Here is an 8,048-nt window from a genome sequence, read left to right as displayed (position 1 = left end):
AGCACTCTCGAACACCACCAGCCAGGGGTGAACTGACCCTTCGGGCAGTCGGGCACTGCCCGAGGGCCCGTGGGCATCAGGGGACCTGTCAACCCCCCCACTAAATTAAGCCCCCGGCCGCAGGTGCAGTGGTTCCCTCCCTCCATCTTCTGACCAGCAGTGCCGCGAGAGAACATGGATCCGGCTTCCTGGCCAATCAGGAAGCCGGGCGGCGGGTAATGACACGCCTCCCAGCTCCCTGATTGGCCTGGAGCTGGCTCCGCGCTGTATGGCCAGCTCCATGCTAATTGTCTGGGAAACCGGCTTCCTGGCCAATCAATCAATGCTGATTGGCTGGAGCATGGAGCCGGCTTCCCGGGCAATGAAAAAGCCAGGCAGCGGGTAATGATATGGTACTACCCGCTTTGGCATCTGACCTCTGGCTTGGCACCGACAACGTCCTGGAGTTTCTCTATTGTTTTTTTTTCCATTGTGTTTATTGTTATTTTTAACCTGCAGTTTAGGTTTCTGTGTGGTTTCTTTGTTCCCTGACAGATTTATGGAGGCTTCCAGGAAAAAGAGTGCCTTGTCTATGTATCCACATTGTTTTGGTATTACAACATCTATTGAATCTTGTAGAATCTATGTAATAAATCAGTGTGTTGGTTAGGGCTTTGGAATCATTATTGTGAAATTTGGAAAAAAAAGTGTCTCGAAAGTCTGTGATGTTAGAAGACAGTACGAATATTTGATCTACTGTATGTTTTTCAAAGTATTTCCACAATGTCTGTATGGTATGACTGACACACTGAATCTTGCATGGACACTCAATTACATATCTCACATATTGTGTTCCACAGTAAACATATCAATAGGCCAAACTGTACTTTTAGATTTTGATTTGATGGAAGCTTGTCTTTGTGCTGGATTTACAGCATAAATATCTGATTTGCTGTTATTTATAACTGCCAACATTATCTGATTTCAATAGTTCTGGCTTTCCTTCTCTAATCTTAAATGGTGCAACATAGTTAGCCACACTGAACTTCACACTGAAAGGGCTGTTTGAAGCTTTACGTTTTTCTGCAAACCAACCCATGACCAAATTGGCTTAACTTAGTGCCCATGGCTGTCCCCTTGACCTGTAAACCTATCTTCAAATACAAAAAAAATCTGTGGCAGAATGAATTGAATTGTATGTAATAGAATATTGGTCTGTTGTTTGGGCATGCATATAATCTGTATCTAACTTGTTTTTATTGTTTATGAAGCCCATAGTATGGGGAATATTAGAATGTAATGCTATCACATCTAGTGTCAGCCAGTAAAATAATGAATCCCTTATAATATTTTAAATATGTTTTTACAGTTGCAATTACAATTACTGTTGAATCTTGTATATAAGAAGGAAGATGTTGATATACTTCTGTAGGTGTATATCTATGCAATGAGATAAAATGCTAGTGGGTTCACTTAGGTCATCTGAATTGTCGGCATTTGGTAGTAGTATCCAGGTTTGATATCCCTAGAAAACGATATTTATGTTTTGTAATTAATCTCTTACTGTAAGCTTGTTTTATTAATATCTTAAGTTCCTGTTGGAATATTTGTGTTGGATCATCTCGCAAAGCAACACAGTAATCATGTTATATTGATTTATTTGCCTTATTTTTGTTTGTTACCTCCTCATGTTACTCTGTATTTTAATTTTATCTGTTTCTTTTTAATTGTGTTCTTCAGGGAAAAACGTGTACTTTTCATGTTCTTGTGGCTCCTAAATTGTAAACTTATTTTTTTTAATACCTTGGGAAGCTCTAAAAAAAAGGCACTGAGGAGTTGGTAGAATCCATCGAGGAGGTAGGTTGGGCATATCTGGATTATTTTGTAAATCCAGATTTAAAGGAAGTGGACACCTTGATGTTAGACAGTTGTTTTGGATCTAAATCTTCAAGATTTTAATTTGTATGAGAATTCTGGTGACTGAATGGTAATATTAATTGGTAAATCATTAGCTTTTACAAATTGTGGCGATGTAACAGTTTTGTGGTTTGTTGTCATAGATATGCCTCTCTTTGTATTATTCTTATAAAAGTCTCTAATAATAGTATACTAATGGGTAGAGTCACTTCTGTATGCAATATGCATGTTAACATTCTGTATATGTCCAGTATTAGCACTTTCTTTATTAAGACACGTTTTTCTTTTTTGCAGAGTGAAAGAATTGATTTTGATTGTAGTATGTACGTTTATTATTATTTAAAATTTTTGTTTTCTTTTTAACCTGTGGAGTATTATTTCAAGTTCTTTGTCTGTATTGATATTATTTTCTGTGTCATTCCTATAGTTTCTCTTATCAGTTGCATAGACTATTTTATCTTTAGTTAGTTTCTTGGTTTTATTTTCAGATCGATCTTCCTCAATCCATCTTCCTCAGGCCCTGTGGGTGAATAACTGTGGTTAGGTGAATATACAGCTTTTTTCTTTACAGTCACACTTTACACCTACTAATAGTAGTTGATTTGTAAAGGAGGAGAAGGGCACTGTCCAGGCCTCATATTTTAATGTTAGGCCCTATTCACAGCAGTGGCGGATCCCCCCGAGATTAGTGCCGCTCCTGTCCCCACTCCTGTCCCCGTCCACGGCCAGCCACCCGCAGTGTGTAGTGACAGCTGTCCCTCCTCCGTGTCACAGACTTTACTGCAGTTCATTGTAAAAAAACTTTGTACAATGAACTGCAGTAAAGTCCGTGACACGGAGGAGGGACAGCTGTGTGACAGCGTGTGCAGGGATCCGATTCCGAATGAAACAGGCGGCTGCCTGTCATTGAAAGTTACTCTGTTAGCCTGGTTGAGCCTGGAGGCAGAGCCTATACTCGTCTCTGCAGGCACAGCCAGGCAGCCACATCCTGGGTCATCGTGAGGACCCTCTCCTGTGTGTGTAGTGACAGCTGTCCCTCCTCCGTGTCACAGACTTTACTGCGGTTCATTGTAAAAAAACTTTGTACAATGAACTGCAGTAAAGTAAAGACACGGAGGAGGGACAGCTGTATGTTCCGGCGTGTGCAGGAATCCGAATGAAACAGGCGGCTGCCTGTCATTGAAAGTGACTGTAGCCTGGTGGAGGCGGAGCCTATACTCGTCTCTGCAGGCACAGCCAGGCAGCCACATCCTGGGTCATCGTGAGGACCCTCTCCTGTGACCCCTCCCCTCCACTGGCCGCCAAGGACACAGAAGAAGAGGTGCTGCAGCCTGCATGTAGGTAGGTGAGGTTGGGGAGACTGTGGGTGATGGCTGGCAAGTTGGGGGGAAAGGGGGGATTGGGGGACTGTAGCTGGGTTGGTGGTATTCAGCAGTGCTGTATAATGATTATACAGCACTGCTGAATACCACCAGCCAGGGGTGAACTGACCCTTCGGGCAGTCGGGCACTGCCCGAGGGCCCGTGGGCATCAGGGGACCTGTCACCCCCCCCACTAAATTAAGCCCCCGGCCGCAGGTGCAGTGGTTCCCTCCCTCCATCGCCTTTCTGCCACCTGCACCGCTACAGATGCGGCTCTGTAATCGTGCGGCCGGGCAGAGAGGCGATGGAGGGAGGGAGCCACTGCACCTACGGCCGAGGGCTTTTATTTAGTGTGGGGTGTTCGGTGACGGGCCCTCCGGCATCTGCTGCGGGCAAACTGGCTGGTGCGGCCAAAGGAGAACCCTCAATACCAACCAGGGCCCCCCTGAGCCCCCACTGACCACCAGGGTAAGGTGACCAGTGATTTGAAATCCAGGGGCATTTTTATGGGCTCATTCACACTGGAATTGGCCGGCACATACAGCTCCGTGCTGTGTGCACGGCCGTATCGGGCAGCTCCTGGGAAGGACCGGTGCTGCGTGTGATTAGTACACAGCCCCCATTCTTCTCTATGGGACTACGCGGCCGTGCGCGTTCTTAAATAAAATATTAACCATTCTGTAAACAAAACTTAATTTTCTGGCAGTGCCCCTCCCGAGAATAGACTCTGGATCCACCCCTGCATCACAGGAGCAAGCTTGGAGCGGTGGAACTGAAAAAAAGTGTGGTGTGCAATATAGTACATTATACAGCGCAATGCAGAATACCAGCAGCTTCAGAGGAATACAACAAATCCCAGCAATAGTCCTTTATACTATAATGTACTATTGCCTTATACTATACATACTATACATACATTATACTAGAGCTGCAACAACTATTCGATTTAGGCGTTTAAAATCGACGATGGAAACCGTTGTCAGCGTTTTCCATCGTTGATTAGTCGGCTATCAATTAAATTGCCTGTTCGGGCTCCACACACGAGCCGGGCATTCTGCACGACGCGCACGCCACACACCACGGTCCAGCCTCCGACTCTCCTCCAATCCTGGCACTCCTTACATCTAGCCGGGCCGGTCACATGACGGGTGTCGGCAGTGGCGTAACAACCGGGGGGCGGGGGGCACTTGCCCCCGGCGCAGGACTGAGGGGGGGCGCCGTCACGAAGCCCCTTCCCTGATCGCATAGCGGCGATCCGGGCTGGCTGGATCAGGCAGACGCGCCCTCCAATCAGGCACTGTAGAGGGTCGCCCGCTGGGGCCTCGGAGGAGTGAGCGGCCGCCCACACAGAGCCGTGTCTGATGCGGGCGGGCGGGCTGGCCAGCCATGTGCAGGAGGGAAGGAGCCACTGCACCTGCGGACACGGCAGACCCCCATTCTACCATCATACCCGTCCTCTGCACCCCATTCCACCATCATACCCATCCTCTCCTTCCCTGCACTCCATTCCACCATCATACCCATCCTCCTCATCCCTGCACCCCATTCCACCGTCATACACATCCTCTGCACCCCATTCCACCATCATACCCATCCTCTCCATCTCTGCACTCCATTCCACCATCATACCCATCCACTCCATTCCACCATCATTACCCATCCTCTCCATCCCTGCACTCCATTCCACCATCATACCCATCCTCTCCAGCCCTGCACTCCATTCCACCATCATACCCATCCTCTGCACCCCATTCCACCATCATACCCAATGTCTGCCCCCCATTCCACCATCATACCCATCCTCTGTACCCCATTCCACCATCATACCCATCCTCTGCACCCCATCATACCCATCCTCTGCACTCCATTCCACCATCATACCCACCCTCTCCATCCCTGCACTCCATTCCACCATTATACCCATCCTCTCCATCCCTGCACTCCATTCCACCAACATACCCATCCCTGCACTCCATTCCACCATCATATCCATTCTCTCCATCCCTGCACTCCATTTCAATATCATACCCGTCCTCTGCACCCCATTCCACCATCATACCCGTCCTCTGCACCCCATTCCACCATCATACCCGTCCTCTCCATCCCTGCACTCCATTCCATCATCATACCGTCCTCTGCACACCATTCCACCATCATACCTGTCCTCTCTATTCCTGCATTCGATTCCACCATCATACCCGTCTTCTGCAATAACACCGGCTATAGAGGAATACATCAGATCCCAGCAATAGTACATTATATACAGTGCAATGCAGAATACCAGCAGGTACAGAGGAGTCGGACTACAAATCTCAGCAATAGTACATTATAGCATAATGTACTATTGCTGGCATTTGTTGTATTCCTCTAAAGCTGGTAGTATTCTGCATTGCACTGTATATAATGTACTATAGCTGTATTCCTCTATAGCTGCTGGTATTCTGCATTGCGCCTCTGCATAATGTACTATATTGCACAGCACACTTTTTCTTACTTCCACCGCTCCAAGCTTGCTCCTGTGATGGACTACAATCTCAATACAAACTACCATGTTTCCCCGAAAATAAGACACTGCCTTATATTTTTTTTGGCTCAAAAAAACACGCTCGGTCATATTTTCGACAATAATCCACAATTATTCATGTACAAAAATATGGTGATCAGGGGTGCCGTACCTTTCCAAGAGCAATTTGGTAACCAGAATGAGCGAAGCGCACTTTCACTATCAATTCCTCACAGGCGGAGTGCATTTGGTATCACTCTGCCTGTGACAGGAGCCGGCGCTTCAGAGGAAGCATCGGCTTATGCGGCTCTGCTCCCTCTGGTGCCGCCTCACTTCCTCTAGCGCTGGCTTTGTTGGCACCGATGATTCTCTCCTGCCTCTCCCGCTGCTCTTCAAGTTCCCCCTTATGCCACCACCGACAACTAGGTCTTATTTCCGGGTAGGTCTTATATTTTAGCAATTCACAAAAATAGTACTGGGTTTTATTTGCGGGGTAGGTCTTATTTTCGGCGAAACAGGGTAGTAGTCCATCACTGGAGCCATTTTTTTCCCAATTAATTGAACTCAATAATCGGCTAACTAATCGATTTTGAAAATAATCGTTAGCTGCAGCCCTACATTATACATTATATACTATACATTATACATAATGTACTATTGCTGGGATTTGTAGTCCACTATAGATGGTGGTATTCTGCATTGCTGTATTATGATTATACAGCGCAATGCACAATACCACTGACCAGTTATAGAGGAACTACAAATCCATTACACAGCGGCACAATGCACAACAAATCCCAGCAATAGTACATTATACAGGCTGTATACAACAGGAAACATTAAAAAGGTTTAGAATGTTGACTTAATTTGAGTCGTGGGCCCTTGATTGTCAGCAGGAAGCGGCGAGTCAGGAAGAGCACAGGGAGGAGAGGAGCAGAGGCATGTCTTCAGTGTGCACGGCTTAACCGGCGTGTGCGGTAGGCATGGCGTGTGCGGTAGGCATGGCGTGTGCGGTAGGCAAGGCATGGCGCGTGCATTCAATATTTGTCCCTAGGTGACATTAGGGGTCTGAAAGACCCCAGATGTCTCCATAAAGAGGACCTGTCACACCCTATCTGCTATTACATAGGGTGCTTGTTAGCCCCCTATGTGATAGCAATAGCATTAGTGTAAAAAAAAAAAGTGTTTAAAAATTAAAGTCACAGAAGAGGAATAAAAAAAATAGAAAAAAAAAATGTAAGCCCCCCTCCCCCCACTTGCACGCACATACACATGCAAACACGCGTCGGTGCTCTTACGTGCGAAAACAACAATTGCGCTACACGTTACATATCGGCGCAAATGTCGGACTGAGAGCAATAATTATAGGGCCATCAATCACTGTTATCACTTAATTGATGAGCAGTAAAAGTGTTTAAAATGTTCCCTATGGGAAATTTGGGGTATTTACATTTTCTGCTGGCAAACGCAATTTTAAAGCTTGACATGTTTGGTATCTATTTTCTGTGCACTAAATTTTCATTTAATTTATTTTTTCCTAAAAATACCGGTTTGATAAACATTTGCGCAAAAACCTTGCGACATAACAAATTGCAACTAGCATTTTTTATTCTACAGGGCCTCTGCTTTCAGAAAATATATAATTGTTGGGGGTTTGAAGCTGTTTTCTAGCCAAACATTCTGATTTTATCATGTGTGTGCGCAAATGTAAATAAATGCCCCGGACAGCAAGTGGTTAAAATGTGCACCTGACAGTCAGTTTTCTGCTGTTACGAAGTCATGAATGTGATTTATGAAGGGGAGGAAGTCTGTCAGGGAGGCATGCACTTAGCTCCATAATTTCTGTCTGTCCGTCGACCCCCCCAGGGTCGGTCGGTCTCTCTCACTCTCCTCCCCTTCCTTCTCTGAGGGGAGGAGGAGGGGGGGAAAGAGTGAGACACAGACCGACCATGCTGAGAGGAGGGGGGGAAGCATGAGAGAGACCGACCGGCGCTAAGAAGCTGCCAGCGTCGATCGATCTGTCTCTCTCTCTCCACAGTCTCTCACAACCCCCACCATCCCTGGGGCCTCTGTCTGCAGTGCTGCACTTACCTTTCCCTTGCAGGCAGACGGCAGCCGACATACTCTACTTCAACCTCGATCTCGGGGCTTCTGCCGGTAAATTAAGCTCCGCCCCACTGTAAGCACTTCAGCAGACGATACCAATAGCGCGGGGGGGCCCGGGACCAGGCAAATATAACTATTCATATAACTAGCTCCCCCCCCCGCCCCCCGCAGACTGGGCCGAC

The sequence above is a fragment of the Nanorana parkeri genome, unplaced genomic scaffold (assembly GCF_000935625.1).
Source record: "Nanorana parkeri isolate BGI_ZX_2015 unplaced genomic scaffold, ASM93562v1 scaffold1126, whole genome shotgun sequence".
NCBI classification, from domain to species: domain Eukaryota; kingdom Metazoa; phylum Chordata; class Amphibia; order Anura; family Dicroglossidae; genus Nanorana; species Nanorana parkeri.
Note: the sequence above shows the minus strand (reverse complement) of the source record.